At 40.5% G+C, this 25,702-nt stretch overlaps 2 pseudogenes; one reads left to right on the top strand and one right to left on the bottom strand.

The window, feature by feature from the left end:
* Positions 1–2,068: 2,068 nt before the first annotated feature.
* LOC143411009 (polyunsaturated fatty acid lipoxygenase ALOX12-like) lies at positions 2,069–16,426 on the bottom strand (annotated as a pseudogene).
* Positions 16,427–17,527: 1,101 nt separating this feature from the next.
* On the top strand, positions 17,528–24,871 carry LOC143410526 (phospholipid scramblase family member 5 pseudogene; annotated as a pseudogene).
* Positions 24,872–25,702: the final 831 nt, after the last annotated feature.

Genomic DNA, 25,702 nt, shown 5'->3' with positions numbered 1-25,702 from the left:
AAAAGTTTATTTTGGGCTCACAGTTTCAGAGGTCTATGATAGTTTCTGTCTATGGTCACCAACTCCATCTGGACCCAAGGCGAGGGAGAGCATCATGGCAGAAAGGTAGAATGGAGGAAAGCTGCTCAGTTCTGTGTTCAGGAAAGCTGCTCAGCTCATGGCATTGTGGAAGCAGAAGAAGAGGCAGGAAGGGGCCATAAGAGAAAGTTTCTGGGACACACCCACAGCGATCCAACTCTTCCAGCCATGCTCCACCTGCCTACAGTTAACTACCCATTCAGTCCCTTCAAACTGGGATGGACTGATTAGGTTACAACTCTCACATTCAATCATTTCGCCGTGAACATTCCTGCATTGACACAGGGACTTTTGGAGGATACCGTATCCAAACCATAACACCTCCCCAACCCTGAAATTCCACCATTGTGCCCTCTGGACTCATGGATTATCATCTTCCAAACCCCAAATATTATTAATCTTTTCTCTAAACATTCTTATGAATTCCTTACTCTAAATGAAACATGTCTCCCCTTTGAGCACACTGTTTCCTGTAGCTCTCAAAAAGGGCATAATTTCCCCCGCATCCCTTACACTAGTAACTCTGGAAGTGAATTAGGTGTCCTTATTCCTTACTGATATTTATAAATGTATCCTCCCCCCTTCCAAAAAACAACCACCTCTGAATGTCTTCACCAATTTCTGCCAAATACAATTTCTCCTTGTGATAAATTATGTATTTATCCTCCATATATTTACCATAGTTTCTCAAAGGTTTAGGTCTTAGGTCATAGTCATGATTCTTTAATATCACCACTCCTGGTAAGTCAAAAAATTGTGTCAATATATTCTTGTTACTGTAGAATAAATAACCACACTCCTAATAAAGCCTCTTCCTTTTACTTATGACTTAGTATCTCTATTTCTTGCCTACCAAAGACAAACAAATTATGATAGTAATTTTCCCTGGGCATCAACAATTTTTCTTCCCTGATGCATCTATCTCATCAGAACTCAAACATGCTGTTAATTCTTTTTATCTTAAGTGAAAAAATTGTTAAATATTAAAGAAACAAATTGATCAAATTATGTTATATGCATATATGAATATGCCACAATGAAACCCACTCTCCTGTATAGTTAATATGCACCAATAAAAGTTAAAAAGATAATTCTAATTATAGATAAGATACTCTTTTAAAAATAGCAATAAATAAATAAATAAATGAGGAACACTATCCAATTCACTACTGAGTAAAGCCACTCAAGAATAATATAAGAAAGGGTAATCATACAGATGAATACAAAGGCAAAATTTGCAAACTAAATCTTGGCACTTTTGGAATTCAGCAATGTATAAAATGATACTGTTGGAGTTATCTCAAAAATACAAAGTTTCCTTAAGATTATAATCTTTATATAACTGCAATGCAATTCTAATCAAAATCACAACAGATTTTATTTGTGGAACTTGGCAAGCTAAATCTAATATTTACATAGAAAGTCAAAAGTTCAAGAAAAGAGGACACCTTTAAAGGATAAATTGTATTAATATGTCTCATGAAATAGTAATCTGTGTTGATTATAAAGCTATAGTAATTAAGTCAGTGCAGTACAACATAAGACAATCATATGAGTGAAATAATATAGTCCCATTTGTATATGGCAGCTTGATTTATGTCAGCATTATAGATCAGTGAAAGAAGATGGACTTTTCAATGAAAAGTGTTGTGATAATATCTGGATATTAAAAATAAAATCAGACCTCTCTTTTATGCCACATTTAAGAATCCATCTAAAATTATTATATAGTCAATGGAGAAGGCAAATTTTTTAGAAACAGGAGAAAGCTACCTGATAGTTAATTTCTGTAAGGAATATGGTTTCAAGTTAAAGATCATTGACTTCGATTACCTGGAAATGAGGGCAAGGCCTCAGGCTAGAGACACATTCAGGTAGGGGACTCAGGAAAGAAACTCAGACGCAGGAAAACATAAAACTCAAGAGAAAATGATAACTATAATGGTGGCCCATGGTTTTCAAAGGGACAAATATTTGAGCACAATCAGGCTTAGATAGCGATACTGTTCTCTATGCAACTTGGTTTCAAGTATTCATAGGGAAGGTCTAGTTTCTCATTCCAGGCCACAGTTTCCCTTTCCAGTTTATCCAGATCTGTTTGGAATTGTCTTAGCACCACCTTGGGCTTAGGGCTTGAGAAATAGTCTTTTCTGTGATGTCTAGGGACACCTGTAGCAGAAAGAACAGATGCTTTAGCTCCTAGTTCCAATAAACAAGGACCCAGAGTCCAGCCCCTCACTGCAGTGTCTTTTCTTCAGTTTTGCATACCCCTGGAGTTCCAAAGAGCCCTCTCACCATGTCTGGCTGCCATTAGCCCAGTTGCCGCACAAAAAGCATCTGAAGACAGGACTGCTGGACATTGGGTAGTGACCCCATGTCTGTGGCCATTGTTACATCTTCCTTGGTAGCGGGTGGGGGCATCCGCATTGAGCATGGGCCATTAGGAACCCAGTAAAACCAGTCCAGCTTGAGGGGTGGTGGGGAGAAAAGAATCTGGAGTCACTCAAGGACTCTGAACTTCAGGACCCCAAGCTCCAGTTTTCCCCTTCAAGCATCCCACTAGTCTAGGCACTTGGTTGCACCCACCTAGACCTCAGGGACCGTTGCTGTCAGTGGTCCCTATCTAACTATTATTGATGGCTGCATGTTGGGCAGTGCATGTGAAGATGCACATGGTAAGGAAATGACAGAGTTGAAGCCAAGACTGAAAAGAGGCAGGGAAACCTAGGAGAAGAAAAAAAAATTTTTAGAAACAGAGCCCCAGAGGGGATAAAGAAATACAGACTTAATTATTAGTATGTGTTAACGCATTCATTTATGCATCAATTCAAAAACCCTGGAACTCTATGGACCAGGCACTGTCAAGCCATTGGGACTGCACTGGTAGGTACAACACATCAATATCCCTGTCCTCTTACAGTTAGATTCTAAAATGGAAGGAAAATAAAAATAACAAAATTATGTTAGATAGTGGTAAGATTAGAAATAAAACAGGGAAAGGGTACATGAAAACTCAGGAAGGGTTTTTCATAATTTGGTTAATATATATTTCATGGAAAGACTATCTGAAGATCACCTGTGACGTAGGGAATGCTGTGGTCCAGAGCACAGGCTGTGGCATAAGCCCTGGGTCCCAGTCCTGGCTCTGCTGCTGACCAGTTGCATCAGTTGGACCAATTGATTACCTTCCTTGTACCTTAATATTTTTCTCTGAATATGGCAATAATAATAATCAACAACAACAATAAGTACCTTATTAGTGAGATGATTACATAAATCCCCTCAGTACATGGTAGCTATTGCTCTTATAGTAAGATTTGGAGAGTAAGGAGGTAGAGGAGGTTCTTGGTCAAATATCTCCTTTTATAAAAATGGTTAAAAGTCAGTAGGATGAAGACAGATAAATCTTAGGAAAATGGGTAAATACTTGAAAAGGCTTTTCACAGAAGAGGATATCCATATAGTTACTAATTCTATGTAAAGGTACTCAGCTCCACTAGTCATTGGGGGTAATACAACTTAAATATAAAATGTAATAAGACTACCTACCCACTAATATGGCTAAAGAGGAAATAATAGAATTCTCTGTGGTACACTTAAGAGAAAATGAAATGGTTATAACTTGTCCTATTCGAGAAGGAATTAATATTGGTACAATTGCTTTCCCAAACTGTCATAAACTATTTAAAACCATTTCATTTTGTTGATATAAGTTTCCAGTTTTCCCAGCATTGTTTGTTGAAGAGGCTATCTTTTATCCAATATATGTTTTTGGTACCTTTGTTTAATATAAGATGACTATATTTATGTGGGTTTGCTTCTGTGTCCTCTATTCTATACCATTGGTCTACAAGTCTATTTTGGTGCCAATACTATGCCATTTTTGTTACTAGTTTAAGTTCTGGTAGAGTGATGCCACATGCTTCACTCTTCTTGCTAAGGATTGCTTTAGCTATTTTGGTCTGTTAATTTTTCCAGATGAATTTCATGACTGCTTTTTCTCACCATGCACAAAACTCAACTCAAAGTGGATCAAGGACCTAGGGATTAAACCAGAGACCCTTCACCTAATAGAAGAAAAAGTAGGCTCAAATCTCCATCATGTCAGATTAGGCCCCAAATTCCTTAATAAGACTCCTATAGCACAAGAATTAAAATCAAGAATCAATAAATAGGGTAGATTCAAACTAAGATGCTTCTTCTCAGCAAAAGAAACAATCAGTGAAGTGAATAGAGAGCCTACAGAGTAGGAGCAAATTTTTACCCCTCACACATCAGATAGAGCACTAATCTCTAGGATATATAAAGCACTCAAAAACTTTAACACACACACACACACACACACACACACACAAACAACACAACAACAAAAAACAAATGCCAATCAATAAATGGGCCAAAGAACTGAACAGGCACTTCTCAGAAGATAATATACAATCAATCAACAAATATATGAAAAAATGTTCAACATCTCTAGAAATCAGAGAAATGAAAATCAAAACTACTCTAAGAGTATATCTCATTCCATTCATAATGGCAGCTATTAATAATAAAAACAACAATAAGTGTTAGTTAGAATATGGGGGAAAAGGCACACTCATACATTGCTAGTGGGACTTCAAATTGGTGCAGCCAATATGGAAAGCAGTATGGAGATTCCTTGGAAATCTTGAAATGGAAACACCATTTGACCCAGCTATCCCTCTCCAAAGGACTTAAAAACAGCATACTACAGGGACACAGCCACATCAGTAGCAGCACAATTCATAATAGCTAAACTGGGGATCCAACCTAGACACACTTCAGTAGATGAATGAGTAAAGAAAATGTGGTATATATCCACAATAGACTATTACTCAGCAATAAAATAGAATAAAATAATGGCATTTGCAGGTAAATGGATGGAGAAGGAGAAGATAATGCTAAGTAAGCCAATCCCAAATCAAATGCAAATGTCTTCTCTGATATAAGGATGCTGATTCATAATGGGGCTGGGGGAGAGCATGGAAGCAATAGATGAATTTTAGTTTGGGCAAAGGGGAGGGAGGGGAAGGCAGAGGGTGTGAGGGTAGGAAAGACGGTGGAATGAGACAGACATCGTGACCCTAAGTACATGTATGAAAACAAACGGTGTGACTCTACTTTGTGTTCAACCTGAGACATGAAAAATTGTGCTCTATTTATGTAATATGAAATGAATTGTGTTCTGCTGTCATATATAACAAATTAGAATAAATAAAATAAAAAACTATTTAAAACAAAACATGCATGTACTCTATGATTCATTAATCTCTCTCCTAGGTATGTACAAAAAAAAAAACCTACTCCAAAAGTGTTCACAGCAACATTAAGATTAATAGCTACAAATTGGAAACAACAACCATAATTTCTATCAATAGCACAAATGAAAAATAAGTTGTACCATATTCACATAATAGAATATTATATAGGCGTGACAATGAAAGAAGTCCATCCTATATGCAACAGCATGTGTAATTCTCACATTGTTCAGAGAATGAAATAAGTGAGTTCAAGCTCATATTTCCATTTATATGAAGTTACAAAGAAATCAAACCAACCTGCATTGTGAAAAGTCAGGATGGTAATTGCCTCTGGATGGGTATGACAGGAGATTTTGAGAGAGCGGTAAAGTTCTGACTCTTGATCTAAGTGGTGATTATCCCCCTGGGCCACCTTAGTAAAAGTCCTTAAGTTGTATACCTATGACTTAGATATTTTTTTCCTCTTGGTCTATTTGATTTCAATAAAATTCCCATCCCCCTAAACAAACACAGAAGCATGCTTTCTTATTTCCAGGCAGTTCTTATAGATGACTGAATAATAATGCTAGGAAAAGAGAAGTTATTGTCTCATTTCAGACACAGGAAGTAGCTCAAATGTCAGCTTTCTCACTCCACTCAATTTACAGGTGAATATTTGAAATATAGTTTCATTACTTATTTTATTTTAGTTTTTAAGTATTGGGGATTGAACTAAGGGGCACTTTACCACTGAGCTCTGTCCTCAGCCCTTTTTCTTTTTTATTTGAGACAGGGTCTTACTAAGTTTCTGAGGCTAGTCTCAAACTTGTCATCCTCCTGCCTCAGCCTCCTAAATTGCTGGGATTACAGCTATGTGACACTATGCCCAGCTATTTTCATTACCATTCAGGTATGATGAGGCCAACAGACAAGAGATGAATGCCATTGAAAAGATGGTTTATTATACTTACAGGTTCCAAAAGAATGGTACTTGCTATACCTTAGGGGGCACACAAGGAAGCACAAGAGCTTGTCAGGGAACAGAGGGAGTAGAGGGCAACTGGAGCAAGAGCCTCTATTATGGTTTTCACAATAAGGAATGGGTAAGATAGAATAGGCAGGTTTAGGACTGGCTGCTTTGGATAATTCTGTCACATTTGAGGTGCAGTGGCTGTCCCCACCTGTCTAACAATCCTCTGGAATTCAGGCCTGGAGTGTGAGAGCTCCCTAGAGGAAGTGATTAGGGGTGTAGGCTCAGAATTTAGGCCTGGAGTGTGAGAGCTCCTAAGAGGAAGTAATTAGGGGTGTGGGCTCTGGGATGGTTGGTTAGCACAGGAAAGACATGCACACAGGGAGTTAGCTAGCCCTGGGAAAGACAGTACCTTCAGGGTCAGCAAATCCCCAAGATGTCAAAGCATCAAAATTACAGAATAAAAAGTTAAAATTAGTATGGTGAGTCAGGGTCAAAAAACTTAGTGATCAGCCCAAAGTCATCTACTGTCTGTCAGAGCCTGGATTCTCCTGTTCCATGCTGACCATATTGGGGAGGTATTTTTTGGTGGCGTGGAGCCTATGATTAAACAACTCACAATATGCAGTCGACACATTTCGGCATTGTCACACATTTCATTTGCATCACAAAAGTTCCGTCAGGTAAGTGGTGAGGAGGGAATGAAAACAGTATGTGCATTTTAGAGATAAATAAACCAAAAGTCAATGAGAAAAAAGAATAAGTAAATTGTTCAAGGTTGCATAACTAGGAAGAGGAAGAGACCGAAATTAGTACTTTAAAATTTGTTTAACACATAACCTTTAACTGATGAGATAAAGAGAACACAGAAAGATAAGGGAGAACAATGGGTGAATCAGAAGTTAAAAAATATATCTAAGTGTGTATTGTAAATCCTCTATATTTCATGGAAAGAAGAGAGCTATGGAAGGGAAGAAGGATCTCAATCCAAGAGGGGTGGACAAATTGTCCAAAGAAACCTGAGTCCCAAGGATAAGGGCATTGAGTCAGGTTTGAGCCAAAGCATGCATGGTACTGAGGTTGCATCTGGAAATGCCCTTGCACTCTGGCAAGTGTGCAGTACGCCTGGGCCTCTCTGCATGGTGGATAGTCACAGGCAGGAAGAGAAGAGAGGGGAAGCCAGAGGGGGTCCTTATAAGCTTTGGTGTGAAAATTTTCCTGTTTATATCTTCAGGCAGGAAAACAGGGGACCATGAAGATAGAAGGTGAGATCCAGCATGAACTGGACAGAATCCTTCACTGGCTTTGGTCTGGTTGAGTCCCAGGACATGGTAGGTTATGGGCATCTGTGAGTGGGATGGGGACAGGAGTAGGTTTGATGGCCAGGGTCTCTGAGGAGACAATCCTTGGGATCTAGACTTGTTCTGAGCCTTAGGGGGCTATGAATGGAATTCAGATGCTTTCAGGTATGGTGGGAGTGGTGTCAGGAGAGGTTGGGGTTCTGTCTCAGAGGAGCAGAGCTGGGAAGAGGTTCTGGCAGAGTCTCCAAAGAGCTCCTTTCTCTGAGATGGATCTTACCTCTGTCCTGGGCATGGCACAGCCCCACCTCCATGAACTCCCGACACCAGGCCTGCAGCTCAGGATCCCCGCTCACAACATTATCCCTCTGGTAGTAGAGGTGGACGATCCCCTCCACACACCTGCCCAGAGAAGGGAGCTGAAATGTGAGATCCCAGAAGGCTCCAGCCTCTGACCTCTACTACTCTAATCTGGCCACTAACCCTGGATCCTAGTAGACTTGCCTTTTGGAACATTCCCCAGGTTTATGACACAATTGTGTAAAGGAAGTTGTAAGTCAAGAGTTCCAGGAATTCCCTACACTGTACATGGTTGCCAGACACTCTTTTTTACATAATCCCTGATGCCACCAGATCTTATGATTTACTCACTCACAGCTCTCCTCACCTCCATTCCCTGCCTCCCTCCTACCCTCTTTGCTTTTGCCCCATACTGATCTCAAGCCAGAACCCCACCTTCCTTCTCCCACTCCCACCCCCCATTTCTTAGTTGCTTCTCACCCACTGGCCAATGATCTCCCAGAGTCGTAAGGCATCATGAGCATAGAAAGCATTTGGGATTTCCAGCAGACCCTGGTCAGCCAGGTCATCAGGAGGACAGAGGGAGTAATAGGTCGGCTGAGTCATTGCCCGACGGGCCAAATCTAGATGACCATCTCCACCTGTGCTCACTGCCTAGGATGAGAAAGTTAACAGGGCTTGAAGAACAGAATACTGGCCTATAATATAGGGATTCAGAAATGGGTTGTGATGGAACAGGGCTCACGAGTTTAAGGATCAGGCCATTCATGCAGGTTGATCTGGGGTCTTGAGGATGTCAAGAAGTTATAGAGAGGTGGATGATTAGGCAGACCCATGTTCAAGTTCCTCTTTGCCTTTGCAAATATTCCTTCATCTGAGTTAAACTGGATCCAGCCCTGGGTATTGATTTCCATAGTGTTGTGGACATGGGGCGCCAGGAGCTGGGGTGCAGGAGATTGGAGGGGTGGTTAATGGAGACCATGCTTGGGTCCTTTCTTGTAGGGTCTGGCACACAGCATGGTGTGCTGCTCTCCTTTTGATGCTTTTGTCCCCGCTGCTACTTTGACAGTCTGTTCTCCTGCTCCTCTAACCACTCACTCCCATATCCTCCAACTTCCATGACAGTTGGGCTTTGGAGCCACACAGAATGGGGTTTGAGTGCACATTTCACTACTCACCTTGATACCTGAGCAACATAATGAACCCTCTAAGTGTCGATCTCCTCATCAGTTACCAGGGACATGATGGGGTGTCTTATCTCAGGTGCTGCAGTACTGCTTCTGTGAGTGACTGAGCAGCAGGTTTGGAACACTACCTGGCACACAGAAGTTCTTGAGATCATTGCCTTTATTATATTCATCTTGAATACAGTTGTCTTTTAAAGAATCTTCCCCTTAACTTTTAATATAATTGTGTTCTTTCTCTATACTTAACATCATCATAACTTAAACAAGCCTGTGCTTATTTCAAAACCACACCTCTAACTACTTATCTTTCCCCCACCTTTTTTTTTTTTTTTTTTTTAGGTCTTAATCAGGATTAAAGACATCACATCAAACTACCTGTTTAAGCCATCAAATCTGTCCCCATTCCTAATTAGGCCCTATATGTCCCCTCATGAAGGCCACTTATCATTGACACATATTTATTTTTATGCTAAGTGGGGTTTCCCACATTATAACCTGATTGATATACAAGATTCACATAGTTTTTGGCATTTTAGTTGTTTGATACTGGGCCAAGGGCAAGATTGAGGTGATACTCCTGGTTTTAAGGCATTAAGGCCCCTCATACCAGACTTTTCAGAAAATTCATGGAAGGATATTGGCATCACAGAAAACATAAGACCTCCAAAATAAGGGAATAAAGAACCCAAATCAGAGTCCCTAACAATAATGAGGATGATGATGATAATTAATTATGATAACCCAAAGAATAAAACAAAACCAATACTTTTCTATGACACCACATTTTATCATTTAATGTGTCAACAACCCCATGATGGAGATCCTATTATCTCCATTCAGAGATGAGGACCTCAAAGCACACATCTGAGTAAGTACTGAGGCCAAGATTCATTATTCAGATGCTGGTAATCTGCAGGCAAAACCTGCCTATATGACCTTTAATGATACCTCTGGTGGGTCCTGATAACAATGCAGCTGTTTGCCATGTGATGAAATTGTTATATTGAGGTTAGGGACATATGGAGGGGGCCAAACTAGTAAGCAGGGATGTTAAGTACAAAAATGTGCTTAAATAATTCAAGTTAAGAACATGGTGATGCAAAAATATCTTAAGATCATCAAATATAAGTTCCCATGAACTATATTAATAATTACTTGCTTTTTTTACCCCCCCCAAACCAAAATGACTACAGCCCAGATTAGGATTGGGGTGGGAACTCCAAGCAGCAATACAATTCAGTTTTCTTTGTTTTTGTACTAGGGATTGAAACTAGGGGTGCTTTACCACTGAGTTATATCCCCAGTTCTTTTTATTTTCTATTTTGAGACAGAGTTTCATTAAGTGGCTGAGTCTGGCCTTGAATTTGTGATCCTCCTGCCCCAACCTCAGAGTTACTGGAATTACAGGCATGTCTCACTGCATCCACCTACAATTCCGTTGTTCTGCCTGCCAAGTACTCACTTGTATATCTGACCAATACTTCAAATTCCCTGTATCTAAAACTGAAAAGCTCATCTTGGTCTCCAAACTGGCTTCTTTACCTGACTTTGCAGTTTCTGATCATTGCTCTGATGCCTAAGCATGCACATGTTTGCTGCCTTATTGGCTATGTTCCCTGTATCAAAGTGACATTACTATTTCCCAAAATTTTTAAAGCAAGCACACATCTTTTTTTTTCTGCATTATGCTCAGCAATAGATAACCAGACCCACTTTTTAAAACATAAGGTCTGTATAACTCACCCATATTGAGGACTCCCAGATGTTTCAGAAGCACAGACCTCTGACCTTGCCTCTCCAATTTTCACTCAGGCATGCTGCAGTTACTGTTTCCCATGATCACCATTCATTGGTGTCCCTCCCTCCCTTCTTCCTTTCCTTCCTTACTTCCTCCCCCCCCTCTTGATACCACCATGCAAATGCAGCTCTTTATCCACCTCACTCTTGGGCAGGTTCAAGCCACCTGTCAGGCTTTGCTCTCTCTCTGCTCTCTTTGACTCCTTGTCCTTCGATCTTCTGCTTATCTGACTACCTCAGTTATGGTGAATCATCTCCACCAATACTATAGCACCTCTCTATGTCTCTATAATTCCAGAAATTGCTGTCTGCCTTTCCACACAAATGATAAATCTCCTAAGGCAGAACTAACATTTTGCTTTAACAAATTATATTCCTACTCTATTCCTGATCCATTGGCAGAGAATTTCAGAGACCTGACTTACAATGTGTACTTAATTAATCCCAGTATTTGACTTCATAGGACAGATGAGATCACTCTGTATTATTTTTTAACTCATGTATATCTACAATTATCTCAAAATAAAAAGAATGTAAGCATTAAAATAAAACAAAATCAAGGTCAAGGTCTTGCCATAGTTATCTGTCTCCTTTCTCTGCCTCTGTTCATAAGACACTATGAAGATTCTGTGCTGTGTCACCATACCTATGCTTGTTGAGTGCCAATCATCAATGTCATGGTCATATCTTGAAGACTTAGGCTTTTAAATCCCATACAGCTGATGATTTTTTCCTCTCTCTGAGGTACAAGATGGGTCCTGGAGGGTGGAGCCTCTACCTTGAAGACAGGGTGCAGTCCTGGGAGGCACCTCATGGTGGCAACAGCAATGACCTCACCTAGAAGGTGAGTGTTCAGCAAATGATACTGGAGCTCATGCAGTTGGAAATCTGAATTTCAGACCCAGGACTTGGCCAGGAGCCAGGCAAGTGGAGGATCAGAGGGCAGGAACAGTGTTGGGGTAGGAGAATTGGAGGTGGGAAGTTGGAGCTAAAAGAAAGAGGAATCAAACATTCATTGACCTCTTGCCACATGCAAGACACTTTGCTCAGTATTTTGAGGGAAATGGAAATGAGTGAAATCAAGTAATTGCTTCTGAGAAAGTGAAAATCAAGTAGGAGGAACTAGGACACTTCTACATTGCCTGTCACTAGCTATGGTTCCATGTAAGTGTCATGATAGTTTGTGTGAATGCAGGTGAAATGGAAAGAAGGGATCAGTATGGCGGCTCTAACAGTGGTTTGGGGAACACAGGATGGGCGTCTGAGCTTTGGTGGTAGAATGGGAAAAAGAAGGTGAGAATGAGAAATTGACAGTCTGTATCAATGACTGTACAAACAGCAATGAAGACATTAAAATTAAGGAAGAAAAGATGTCTAAAAAAAAGGGATATTCACCGCATTGAAAGATCAAAAGAGATTGAGTAACTTCAGCATGAAAACCGAGAGAGGCCATTGTGATTCTCAGGTATGCCCAGATAAATAGTGACCAATCTGAAAACTAGAAGGGAGCCATCAGAAAGATATGTAGATAGTTCTCATTGAGTGAGGTCAGGGGTAGAGATGGAAAGAGAGAAAGAGCCAGGTTTCTCTGTCCTTGGGCAGCAGGTAAGATGAACAGAGAATAGTGTTAGGAGTACTTCAGGGTACCTCACCTGGATGACCGACCATAGGTAGCAGCTTCCCATTGGGTTCCATCTTCAGCATGACTAGGGGAGCAGCCGGGTACTGCTTCTCTCTTTGGATCACATTGGTTGGAATTTCATCCAGCAAGATAAAGACGGCCTCAAACAGTGAACCATTCTGGGGAAAGGAGAAATGTATGCATGGTTAAGATTGGAAGACTGGGGCTGGGGTTGGGCTCAGTGACAGAGTGCTTGCCTAGCATGTGTGAGGCTCTGGGTTCAGTCCTCAGCATCACATAACAATAAAATCAATAAAATAAAGGTATTGTGTCCAACTGCAACTAAAAAAAAATTGGAAGAATGCCCCCACAGCATCAGAGCAAAGGAAAAGAAATGTAAAGATGTTCAATTTATCTTCATGCCATTATCTTACAACACTATTGAAACCTTAGTAGCAGAACCAGAGAAAGTATCAAGAATATCTAGTCCAAATCATCTCACTTAACTGTGAAGAAAGAGGCCCAGTGAGGGAAGGCTCCCCAGGAACAGACCCTTCATTGTGCAGAGGTAGTTTGGGACCATACCTGTCCAATCTACTGTGAACCACAGGCACACTAAGTTCTCCCTTTGTCCAAATATCCAGGGTCCGTTTCCCATCATATCCTAAACACCTGCTACCTGTATTTGGCTCTCACCAGTGTCAAATGTTTTTTTCCTACATATTTTATTCTCTCCAGATTTTTCCAGCACAGTGCTCTACACAAGGACAGCAGGTTAAGACAATATTCCTCCCTCTGACATGCATTTGGTCTCTTAACTTCACTACATCCCTGGGCCACACTGCCAAGGATAGATCAACTGAGTATGGAAGGAAGAACCTGGAGTTCTTTTTTTCAACTGGGCCCCCAGTTCCTCTGTCCCTGGGGGAAGCACCATCCTAGAGGGCAGAGAAGTAGAGCATCTCAACAGCATGGGGTTAGCACCATTGAGGAACTGGTAGTCAAACAGTTCATCCTCTTGCCAGTGCTGATGAACCTTCTCTGTGGGGTGGGGATGGAGAATGGGAGGAAAATAGTTACCTGGATATTCTTCTCTTGCAGGTTCCATCCAAGAATTCAGGCATATGATCATACCCTACCCAGCCCTCATGTTTTCATCCTCAGGCCTTTCTGAGACGGCCAGTTATAATTATTTCTCATCTGGCAAGAAGATATGGGAGACTCTCAAGTGCAATGGATGACTTTGGAGAAAAAAAAAGACCTCAAGGGGTCATGGAGGCCTGGGGGAACCACTGACCAGCCAGGGCGCTCTTCTGGCCCCAAAATATCTGATCAAATTCTTCCAGATAGGTCCAGGATGTCAGCAGAGTGTAAATACGTTTGAAAACCACCTCCAGAGCCCTAGGACAGCATCAGAGGAAACAATCAACTAACCAAATCCCTCCTGATTTGGGATCCACTAGCCCCCACTCCATTCTGACCTTCTCCTTACCCTGTCTTTGCTGTCCATTCATAGTCCAGCCTCTTGCCCTCATGGAATCTCATGTCTGGGGGCAGATCATTCTCTGTGTCTGCAGCTATTTTCAGGGGTATCCCTTCCTTCCAGATGCCCCAACTAGCAGATGGGAAAGAGCTGAGGAAGAAATAGGGTCAGGAATGGAGCAGGAGATAGGAAGATGTGGAAAAATTGGGAGGTATAAGGGTGGGTGTTCACCGGTAGGTCTGTTTCTTTCCTCCAGTTCTTTCTTTCTATGCTTCTGGAAGATGTTCAAGACATTGTCTCCTGCCAGGTGAGCTAGGGAGATGATAGATCACAGCTTTGTCCAAGTTGGTGCCATTCTGGTTTGTTCTTATCTCTATTCTTGATTGTATTACAGTATACTGTCCCCTTTTTCTTTGGCTCCTCCTCCTCTGATTTGTCTGTGACATCATTTATCTATTTTTGTTCACACCTTATTCCTGATTTCCACCAATCTCAGTGAAAATTTCCCTAAAGCAAATATCCCATGTTTACTATACTTTCTTGTTCTTTAATTCACATTCATCTACCGGTCCCTACTCATCATTATCTCTGAATCCTCTGCTTAATCTCCTGTCATGTCCATACCTAGCCTACATAATCGCATATTAGTTTGGTATATTTAGCCAGTCCTGGCCTTTCCCTGTCCTCATCTTCCCCTGTCTTCTAAATGACATATTTCATGTTAGCTCTACTTATATACACTACCCTTCTCCACCTCCACCCTCACCTGTTCCTGATTACAAGAATTTCTGTGCATGTTACTTTCAGCCTCTTATCCTACCTGTGAGAACAAAAGGTTCCAAGAGTCTATGGGTCTCACCATCCCATAATTTATATAAACCTAACTTGTTTCTGTTCTCACCTGTACTTAACTTCCCTTGTTCCTCAAAAGCACATATTCCATGTTTCTATTCTTACCATGTCCATATCCCTAATTGTGTCACGATGTTTTTCTCCTTTTTTTCCCCATGGTAACAATTTCAGCATTTGCTGTCCTCATTCATCCCCATCTTCTGCCATGTCACTGCTCCTCACGGTTGAATTCCCTGTTATTCCACCCAAACCAGCTCTCCAACATCGTTGTCATTTGTTTCCATAGTTGTGTCCTGTTCTTAAAGTACTGACCACCTTTATTCCATGGGCCCCTTACCTGCTGCTGCCCTAACAGAAGTATTCTTTCTACTTTGCTTCTCTGTTTTCCTTCATTGCTGCATCTCTCACTCCCTATCCTCACCTTTTTGGAAGACAGAATCTCCAGGTCACTTATCCCTCTCCAGCCTCACTCGCGCCATCATTTACTCTGGATAAAACTTTGGGACTTAACTTCTTCCCTTTCCTGTCGTGCATCCTGGAATCCCTGCACTCCACGTGCCTTGGGGTCCATCCTTTCTCTAAGCACCACCGATCTTACTCAGTCCTATTCTGCTCCTCTGCCCCCAGCACTTCCTGAGGAGGCCTTGCTCCCACTTCCCCAACGCTGCCAGCTCACCAATGCCCTAGGGCAGGCTCAGGACGCCCTTGCCTTGCACCCAGCGGTAGCGAGGGAACGCGGTCTCTGCGGTCTCCGCGGAGGTTCCCAGACCTTGCACCGTGATGCGATGGATCTCAGAACCACGCGTCGTCCACCAGTGAGTGCTGTTTGCGCAGCTTCACGAACTGCAGCGGCCCCAGATCCTCTGGAGTGTCCAGAACAAACGCCTCCTCCTGTGGGGGGCCAGTCTCGCCAGACTTAGCTGAAGGACCTGGAGAAGCCGTTATGAGGGCAGAACGGGCCCTTGGTGGAACTTCAGTTTATCAGGGCCTCGGAAGACAGCATCACCTCCCTTCCTCCTCCGCATGACCTGTCCCAGGGGTCTCTGTTAGGCTCCATTTCAGCGCGAGCAAGCGGGGCCCGCAGTGCGTTGCAAGTAGTGACTTGCATCATCCTTCACTGAGCTGTCCCCGGGATCGTGCTTGCGGGAGCTTCAAGGCTAACCACTGGTGGCATAGTTACCTGACTCTGGGGTCATTTGGAGAAGGAGTTGGAAGCCGCCAGGACCAGGGTCGGAGAAATGAAGAAGGGGGTTGAGCCTAATCCGGAATTATGACTCCGAACACTACCCGCTTCGCCGCGAACCCCCTTTCTCCCTACGCTGCCAAAGTACCACCCCGGGGGGCTGTCACGCTGGAACTCTCCCCCAGTCTCCTACTGCTCGCCCACATCGCTCTGCAATCCTAGCCTGGCTGATGGCAGGTATCCCGGCTCCCACCCACTGACCTCGCCCCTCCTAGGTCGCAGCTGCAGCTCCAGCTCTGCCTCCCGGTGAGCCCCCACCAGCCACAGCTGCACGCGGTTATGCGACCCTGAGAAAAACCAGACCCCAGTGGCCACCAGGATGCGCTAGCGGCCCATGGCGCCCCCGACCTGCTGCCTCTGTAATAGCTGTCCGTTAATAAACCTTAGGAAAGGTCTAGGGGACCTGCTTTTGATGCCTTGCCTGAAGGACCAGTCCCCAGCTTAATAAAGCAGGGTTTTGTGTATCCGCCCACTGAAGGATTGGGGCGTTTCAGACAGGCCTGAACCTGCAATTATACCCATGTGAGGGTGGAGATGGTTGCTCCTCTCAGTGGAGAAGAGCGACTTTGAGGAAGGTGAGGTGCCAAGCGAGGGGGCACGAAGAAGGGGAGTGGGGACAGGCTGAGTCCATCAGAGTTTCTCTCCAGGCCTCTCTTCTTCCCCTCCTGTTTTGATACTGAGTAGCACAGGGTGAGCATTTCCTGAGAGATCTTGGATGCCAATGTTCGTTCTTTACAGCCTTACCTCGTGCCCATGTCAACGGAACCTACCTTCCTTTCTTCTACCAGATCTTGCCTCCTGAAGGGCATTGGGATTGTCCTTTTTGGTCACAGAAGGCTCCTTTTGAGGGACAATCAAGAGTTCAGGGGGAAATTATAGTCTTCACTGTAATATGATTTTATATGTTGATCCACTTAGAGAGTAGCTGATTTTAAAATTTTCTTTTATTTTCTATCCCTTCATACCCATCCCAAGAGAAGTCATTTTTTTCAGTAGTCCATTTTGATTCCTTATTTCCACTCTTTCCTGTTCATAGAATTATTTGTATGTTGTTTTGTATGTAAACATGAGGTAATATTAATTTTTTTCTTGGAACTTTCTTTTCACAGTACACTATACAAATAACAATGCGTGATGGGAGAGAACTCCATGATGGAAATATTCAGATCATTAGGTAGAGATCTAATTATTGTTTTCACTAACTTTTAGGATTCTCCTTTTGGTGAATTTTTATGGTGTTATTAGTAGTTACAACCATGATGAATGCTTTAAAGCATTCATACATATGTGTGTGTGTGCACACACACATATTTACATATATATATTCTGAATACATACAGCTTTTATATTATAGGCTTTCAAAAATGGGATTACTGAGTAATATAGTATCCACATATTTTATGCTCATATTGTAAATTTGTTTTCCAAAAAGGCATCATGGTATCAAAATGTTCTGAGGGGGTATGGGGGGGGGGTAGGAAAGATGGTGGAATGAGATAGACATCATTATCCTAAGTACATGTATGAAGACATTAATGGTGTGACTCTATGTCAAAATTGAAAAATATGAATTGTAGTGTATTCTTCTGTTACATATAAAAAATTAAATTTTTAAAAAAATGCCAAAAAATGTTCTTTCTTAGCATCTTCACCAACACAAGGGGTTATCAATTTTTAATTTTTACTTGGTAAAAAGTAAAAAATCGGGTGGGTGGAAAGGTCTGGAATTTTACCATATTTATAAGCTAATGAGTTCATTAATGGGTTAGCCCATTACCAGTTGGAAGAGGCTGACAAAAGACACAAGACCCCTGGTTCAGAGAAAAAGGATTGAATTATTCATCGCTTTATGTTCACATCAGCTCCCCCTGCGCACAATTCCATGGGGTGACACAGATGGGCCTAGATGGTCTGTGTTATAGGAGAGGACCACTGAGTTTGAGGGACTTACTACTTTTGTAGAAAATAGAAGTAAGTCTGTTCTGTGTCTGGGAGAAATCACCTCATCCTCAAGGTTTCTTCCTGCAAACACAACTCTTAGACACATCATGAATAAAGTGGACATAGGACATTGCATTCCTGGCACAATCAAAAAATTTGCTGATTTGAAACTTGGGAAAAGGTGCCACTACCCACACAGAATCAACAAAGGATCTTGAGTAGGGGTGATGGGAGATGGAGAAAAACACAAAGAAAACACAGAGACATTTATAAGTAAAGCTGGGGCCAGGTGGGATTTTGTCCTCTGATGTTAGAATAGTGACACAGCATATTCTAAGGATTGAAACCATTTAGGTCATTTAATAGCTGTTTTGCAAAACTGGCAGGAGATGACATAGGAATCTTACTTTTTTTTACTATGTGTGACTTGGATTTAGTGGTGCAGTTGTAAGAGATTTAAACTGTCACATTTCTCACAACTAAACACTCAGGGTCACTCCAGGTGAACTGGGCTGGCACAGAATAACCACACAAGAGACAGAGATACCTTTTTCTTTGGGGGTCCTCTGACGGCTTCTCTGACTTTAAGGGTCTGCAGAAAGAGAGAGAGGAGCACACGCTGATTCCTTTTATTGAGGAGAAGCCATTCAAATAAGGCAAGGGGTCAGGTTTCAGAGGGTTGAGTCTAGCCTCCTGATGTCTGCTGTCTGCAGGTTGACTGACATCTAGGAAGGCCACACCCAAAGGCAGAGCAAGAGAAGGGGTCACACAAAGGGCATTTCCATGGAATATTCTATCCCAATCAGGGCAAAGAGGTAGCATTAGAAAGGAATAGGTGAGTGTTGCTCCTGAAGACACGCCTTCTACTTCCTGGGCTGGGACAATGCCCAAGTCAACACAAAATGTAGTGATAGGTCAGAGCCTCTTACTTCAGGATGAAAGGTGTGGGTCATTCTGAGTGGCTCCCCACACTAAACTAACATTGTTATGATTCTAAATTCCTAATAGATGTATCTTTGTGTTTTTACAATCCCATTGGGAGCTATTGTATAAATAGGTGATACACAAATAAATTTATAAGAAACATGGCATTATAATTGTTGTCTGACCTTAAGACTCTGTATCTGATTACATAAATGTATTACAATAACTTCTAAAGCATTTAACTTAGCCTCAAGTTTACTATCAATAGCCTCCTGATCTTGAAAGTCTCTTGACGTAGAACCTAACTGATGATCGCTTTTAAAAATATTTTTCCCTTTAATTTTTTTTTTATAATCAGCGATCTGTCCTTTGTCCTTTTCTCATTGCCCTGAACAGGGAACCCTTACTGTTATAAGGGGAAATGGGGGATGATGGCTCTGGCTGCTTCAGGTTGAGAGGGGGTGACATGGGGCAAGCAGTTTGGATTTTTCTTTCAGGAATTTTTTGGATCAGTGGCAAAATTTTAGTTCAAAGTGAACAGGTTGTAAAGTCATTGTAGAGATGGGTGCTTCTACGAGAGAAACAAAGAAGACATGAGTATTGGAATAAGATTAATACAAAATAAATGTCACAGCATTTGGAACATGTCAATAAATACCATGATGATGATAGAAACCAGTAATTTTTTTTTTTTTTTAACCAGGAGGTGCAAGAGCTAAGAAGTTGTTCCCATGACAGGAACAATGTTGACATGGCCTCTATTTGGGAATATAAATTTTTAAGAATATTAGTTACATTGTCAGAGTTATCCAAAATGTAAACACAACCCTTGATTTTTATAATGTCACAGATGTCCCCATAAGATGTAGTTAAGATATTTAATCTCACCTGATTTTTTTTTTTTAAATTTTTTTATTGGTTGTTCAAAACCCTACAAAGCTCTTGACATATCATATTTCATACATTAGCATACATTAGCTTCAAGTGAGTTATGAACTCCCTTTTTTACCCCAAGTATAGATTGCAGAATCACATGGGTTACACATCCACATTTTTACATAATACCATAATAGTAACTGTTGTATTCTGCTACCTTTCCTATCCTCTACTATCCCCCCTCCCCTCCCCTCCCATCTTCTCTCTCTACCCCCTATACTGTAATTCATTTCTCACCTTGTTTATTTTCCTATTCCACTTACAACCTCTTATATGTAATTTAGTATAACAATGAGGGTCTCCCTCCGTTTCCATGCAATTCCCCTTTTCTCTCCCTTTCCCTCCCACCTCATGTCTCTGTTTAATGTTAATCTTTTCTTCCTGCTCTTCCTCCCTGTTTTATTCTTAGTTGCTCTCATTATATCAAAGATGACATTTGGTATTTGTTTTTTAGGGATTGGCTAGCTTCACTAAGCATAATCTGCTCTAGTGCCATCCATTTCCCTGCAAATTCCAAGATTTTGTCATTTTTTAGTGCTGCGTAATACTCCATGGTGTATAGATGCCACATTTTTTTAATCCATTCATCCATTGAAGGGCATCTGGGTTGGTTCCACAATCTAGCTATTGTAAATTGTGCTGCTATGAACATCGATGTGGCAGTATCCCTGTAATACGCTCTTTTAAGGTCTTCAGGGAATAGTCCGAGAAGGGCAATAGCTGGGTCAAATGGTGGTTCCATTCCCAGCTTTCCCAGGAATCTCCATACTGCTTTCCAAATTGGCCGCACCAATTTGCAGCCCCACCAGCAATGTACAAGAGAACCCTTTTCCCCACATCCTCGCCAGCACTTGTTGTTGTTTGATTTCATAATGGCTGCCAATCTTACTGGAGTGAGATGGTATCTTAGGGTGGTTTTGATTTGCATTTCTCTGACTGCTAGCGATGATGAGCACTTTTTCATGTACTTGTTGATTGATTGTATGTCCTCCTCTGAGAAGTTTCTGTTCAGGTCCTTGGCCCATTTGTTGACTGGGTTATTTGTTATCTTATTGTCTAATTTTTTGAGTTCTTTGTATATTCTGGATATTAGGGCTCTATCTGATGTGTGAGGAGTAAATATTTGTTCCCATGATGTAGGCTCCCTATTTACTTCTCTTATTGTTTCTCTTGCTGTGAAAAAACTTTTTAGTTTAAGTAAGTCCCATTTATTGATTCTTGCTATTAACTCTTGTGCTATGGGTGTCCTATTAAGGAATTTGGAGCCCGACCCCACTATATGTAGATCGTAGCCAACTCTTTCTTCTATCAGACGCAGAGTCTCTGATTTGATATCAAGGTCTTTGATCCATTTTGAGTTAACTTTTGTGCATGGTGAGAGGAGGGGGTTCAGTTTCATTTTGTTGCATATGGATTTCCAGTTTTCCCAACACCATTTGTTGAAGATGCTATCCTTCCTCCATTGCATGTTTTTAGCCCCTTTATCAAATATAAGATAGTTGTAACTTTGTGGATTGGTCTCTGTGTCCTCTATTCTGTACCATTGGTCCACCCGCCTGTTTTGGTACCAGTACCATGCTGTCTTTGTTACTATTGCTCTGTAGTACAGTTTGAAATCTGGTATCGCTATACCGCCTGATTCGCACTTCCTGCTTAGAATTGCTTTTGCTATTCTGGGTCTTTTATTTTTCCATATGAATTTCATGATTGCTTTATCTATTTCTACAAGCAATGCCTTTGGGATTTTGATTGGCATTGCATTAAACCTATATAGAACTTTTGGTAATATCGCCATTTTGATGATGTTAGTTCTGCCTATCCATGAACAGGGTATATTTTTCCATCTTCTAAGATCTTCTTCTACTTCTCTCTTTAGGGTTCTGTAGTTTTCATTGTATAAATCTTTCACCTCTTTTGTTAGGTTGATTCCCAAGTATTTTATTTTTTTTGAGGATATTGTGAATGGAGTGGTTTTCCTCATTTCCATTTCAGAAGTTTTGTTGCTGATATACAGGAATACCTTTGATTTATGTGTGTTGATTTTATAACCTGCTACTTTGCTGAATTCATTTATTAGTTCTAGTAGTTTTTTTGTAGACCCTTTTGGGTCTTCTAGGTATAAAATCATGTCATCCGCAAATAATGATAATTTAAGTTCTTCTTTTCCAATTTTTATGCCTTTAATTTCTTTTGTCTGTCTAATTGCTCTGGCCAGTGTTTCGAGAACTATATTGAATAGAAGTGGTGATAGAGGGCATCCCTGTCTTGTTCCAGATTTTAGAGGGAATGCCTTCAATTTTTCTCCATTCAGAATGATGCTAGCCTGAGGCTTAGCATAGATAGCTTTTACAATGTCAAGGTAATTTCCTGTTATCCCTAGTTTTTCTAATGTTTTGAACATAAAGGGATGCTGTATTTTGTCGAATGCTTTTTCTGCGTCTATCGAGATGATCATATGGTTCTTATCTTTAAGTCTATTGATGTGGTGAATAACGTTTATTGATTTCCGTATATTGAACCAGCCTTGCATCCCAGGGATGAATCCTACTTGATCATGGTGCACAATTTTTTTGATGTGCCTTTGTATCCGATTCGCCAGAATTTTATTGAGGATTTTTGCATCTAGGTTCATCAGGGATATTGGTCTGTAATTTTCTTTCTTTGAGGTGTCTTTGTCTGGTTTCGGAATCAACGTGATGTTGGCCTCATAGAATGAATTTGGAAGAGCTCCCTCTTTTTCTATTTCCTGAAATAACTTGAAAAGTATTGGTATTAATTCTTCTTTAAAAGTTTTGTAAAACTCCTCTGTATACCCATCTGGTCCTGGGCTTTTCTTGGTGGGTAGTCTCTTGATTGCTTCTTCAATTTCCTCCATTGATATTGGTCTGTTCAAATTGTGTGTATCCTCCTGACTCAGTCTGGGCAAATCATATGTCTTAAGAAATTTATCGATGTCTTCACTATCTTCTATTTTATTGGAATATAGATTTTCAAAATAATTTCTAATTGTCTTCTGTATTTCTGTAGCATCTGTTGTGATATTGCCTTTTTCATCCCGTATGTTAGTAATTTGAGTTCTCTCTCTTCTTCTCTTCGTTAGCATGGCTAAGGGTCTGTCAATCTTGTTTATTTTTTCGAAGAACCAACTTTTAGTTTTGTTGATTTTTTCAATAGTTTCTTTTGTTTCAATTTCGTTGATTTCCGCTCTGATTTTAATTATTTCTTGCCTTCTGCTGCATTTGCTGTTGTTTTGTTCTTCCTTTTCCAGGGCTTTGAGATGAAGTGTGAGCTCATTTATTTGTTGGTTTTTCTTTTTTTTGAGGAATGACCTCCAGGCGATGAATTTCCCTCTTAAAACTGCTTTCATTGTGTCCCATAGATTCCGATAAGTTGTGGCCTCACCTGATTTTTGTAAAATACCTTTTTGTTGGTATAACCTCTGTGTTTAGTAGAGATCCATTTATTCATGTCATGTAGGGCTAGATAATCATACTAGCTAACACAGATTAAGTCTGTCTATGTAGGAGGTTAGGAAAATTTGTAGGCCTTAAATTGACCAAAATAAACTTTTGACCCTGATAATCTTTGTTGATAGTTATTATTTCCTGTCTAGAAATCCTTTTTTTTTTTTTTAAGTCTCCAGCTTTATTTACTCTTGGTGGGGCTGACCCAACTGTAAATATTAAATTACATTAAAAGAAGTATTGCCTCTCCTTTTAAATGTTCAGGTGTGGCTGTAGTTTGGTTATGACTAGTTTTTTGGGTGTTTAAGACCAACTGATCAAATTGACCTTGTTCCTATCTATAGTTAAGAGTCAGTTGAGTTTTCTTAGGGGATTGTTCTTGGGAACCTGTAATCCCCAGCGATTTAGGAGGCTGAAATGGGGATTGCAAGTTCAAAGCCAGACTGAACAAATGAGCAAGATCCTGTCTCAAAATAAAAAAAATTAAAAGGATTGGGGATGTAGCTCAGTTGTACAGTGTCCCTGGATTCAATCCCTAGTATGAAAGAAAAGAAGAAGAGAAGAAGGGAAAGAAGGAAAAGAAAGAAAGAAAAAGAGAAAGAGAAAGAGAAGGAGGAGGAAAGAGAAAAAGAAGGGAGAAAGGAAGAAATGAACAAAAAAATAAACATGGGAAAGGCAAAAAAAAAAAAAAAAGGTAATGCATCAACATCTGTGTGACAAAATCAAATGGTTTAAGATATTTGTAATTAGAATCCTACAGGAAAACAGAGAAAATAGAGCAGAAAAAAAAAACATTTTGGCTGAGAATTTCCCAAGAAGTTTAGAGATCCCCAAGCAGAATACATATCAAAGAACCCACACCAAGACACATTGTAATTAAATTTCAGGAAACCAAAGATAAATCATATTGCAGAGGAAAAATTAGAACTGATAATTGTATACCAGCAAGTGGAGGTTCTGGAATGATACTAGAAACTGAGATCTCCAAACATATTAGATTAAAATTAGCTCAGGACAAATTATTTACTTGTCAGTGGAAGAAAGCAGCTGCTTCAATCATACTTTCTGTTCCAGTCTGCAATTCTAAGAATCATAGAAAAGTCAGGTCAAGAGCTGATTATAGTAAACAGGACCTTGATATGTAACAGCTGCTGGTGCTCTTACTACCTGCAAGAGTTAGAAATCCAAGCTCATAGTTGGTTATATTACTCAGAAATAAACCCTCTTTCAACCCAAATTCACAATGCAAACTGCAAACAAAGAAGATACTTTTGTTCCTTTTGTGCAACATGTGACTGTTTTGGAGATGTGCATTTTGAGGTGAAAATTATTAATGAAATGCTTACAATTGGTAAGGTTTTGAAATATCGGTCAGGATTTGTAAACAATATCTTCACAATTGTCCATGCTTTGGAATACACATTTCTACAGACATAGATGTGACAAAACAGCAATGACTGGTGCTTGTTTTCACTTTGATTTTATGTTCTTTGAACATTCACTAACTGGATTATAATAAGTAAGATGGTGAAAACAATAAAATATGCAGAATATATTTCAATATACCTTGAATCCTTTATTTCAGATCTGAATTGCTTGAGATTTTTCTTTTTTTTATAAAAAATGTTAATTATTATATTTACTGAAACAATTTAATGAGGCAAAAAAGAAAGTCTTTCTAATAGAGGAGACAAATGCTGAAGACAGAATCTCAGAGCTGGAGGACAAAGTGGCCTTGAACATTCAGATGGTATTAAAGAAAAGAAAATAAGTAACCATGACCAGACCATTCAAGAACTCTGGGACAACAGTAAGAGACCAAATTCAGAATCACTGGAATTGAAGAGGTTTATGAGATGCAGGCTAATAGATGACTTCTTCAGGGAAATAATAATACAAAATTTCCCAAGATGTTGTGGAAAAGGGACAGTAGCAGAGGGATGCAGGGTTGGGGAAGTCACACAGAAAATGTTATTGCAGATGGCCCAAGGGACATGTGATTGAGGATTTAGAGAAACCTCAAGCTAAACATCACTGTTAAAAGCCAGATTCCCTCAGCCCCATGGGGCTCAGTCAGCCAGAACTTTTGTCATTCTGCTACTTTCATATTCAATAAAGAAGACTTCAAGCCAAAATTAATCAGCAGAGACAAAGAAGTCACTTCATACTGGTAAAGGGAAGAATCTAACAGAAGATATAATGATAGTAAATATTTATGCACCAAATGCTGGTGCACCTAATTCCATAAAACAGACACTACTTGAATTAAAGACTCAGAACCCAGTACAATAATATTGAGTGATTCTAACACACAGCTCTCAACAACAGATAGGTCATCCAGACATAA

This window comes from Callospermophilus lateralis, chromosome 11, assembly GCF_048772815.1.
Source record: "Callospermophilus lateralis isolate mCalLat2 chromosome 11, mCalLat2.hap1, whole genome shotgun sequence".
NCBI lineage: Eukaryota > Metazoa > Chordata > Mammalia > Rodentia > Sciuridae > Callospermophilus > Callospermophilus lateralis.
Note: the sequence above shows the minus strand (reverse complement) of the source record. Positions and strands in the feature narration are given on the sequence as shown.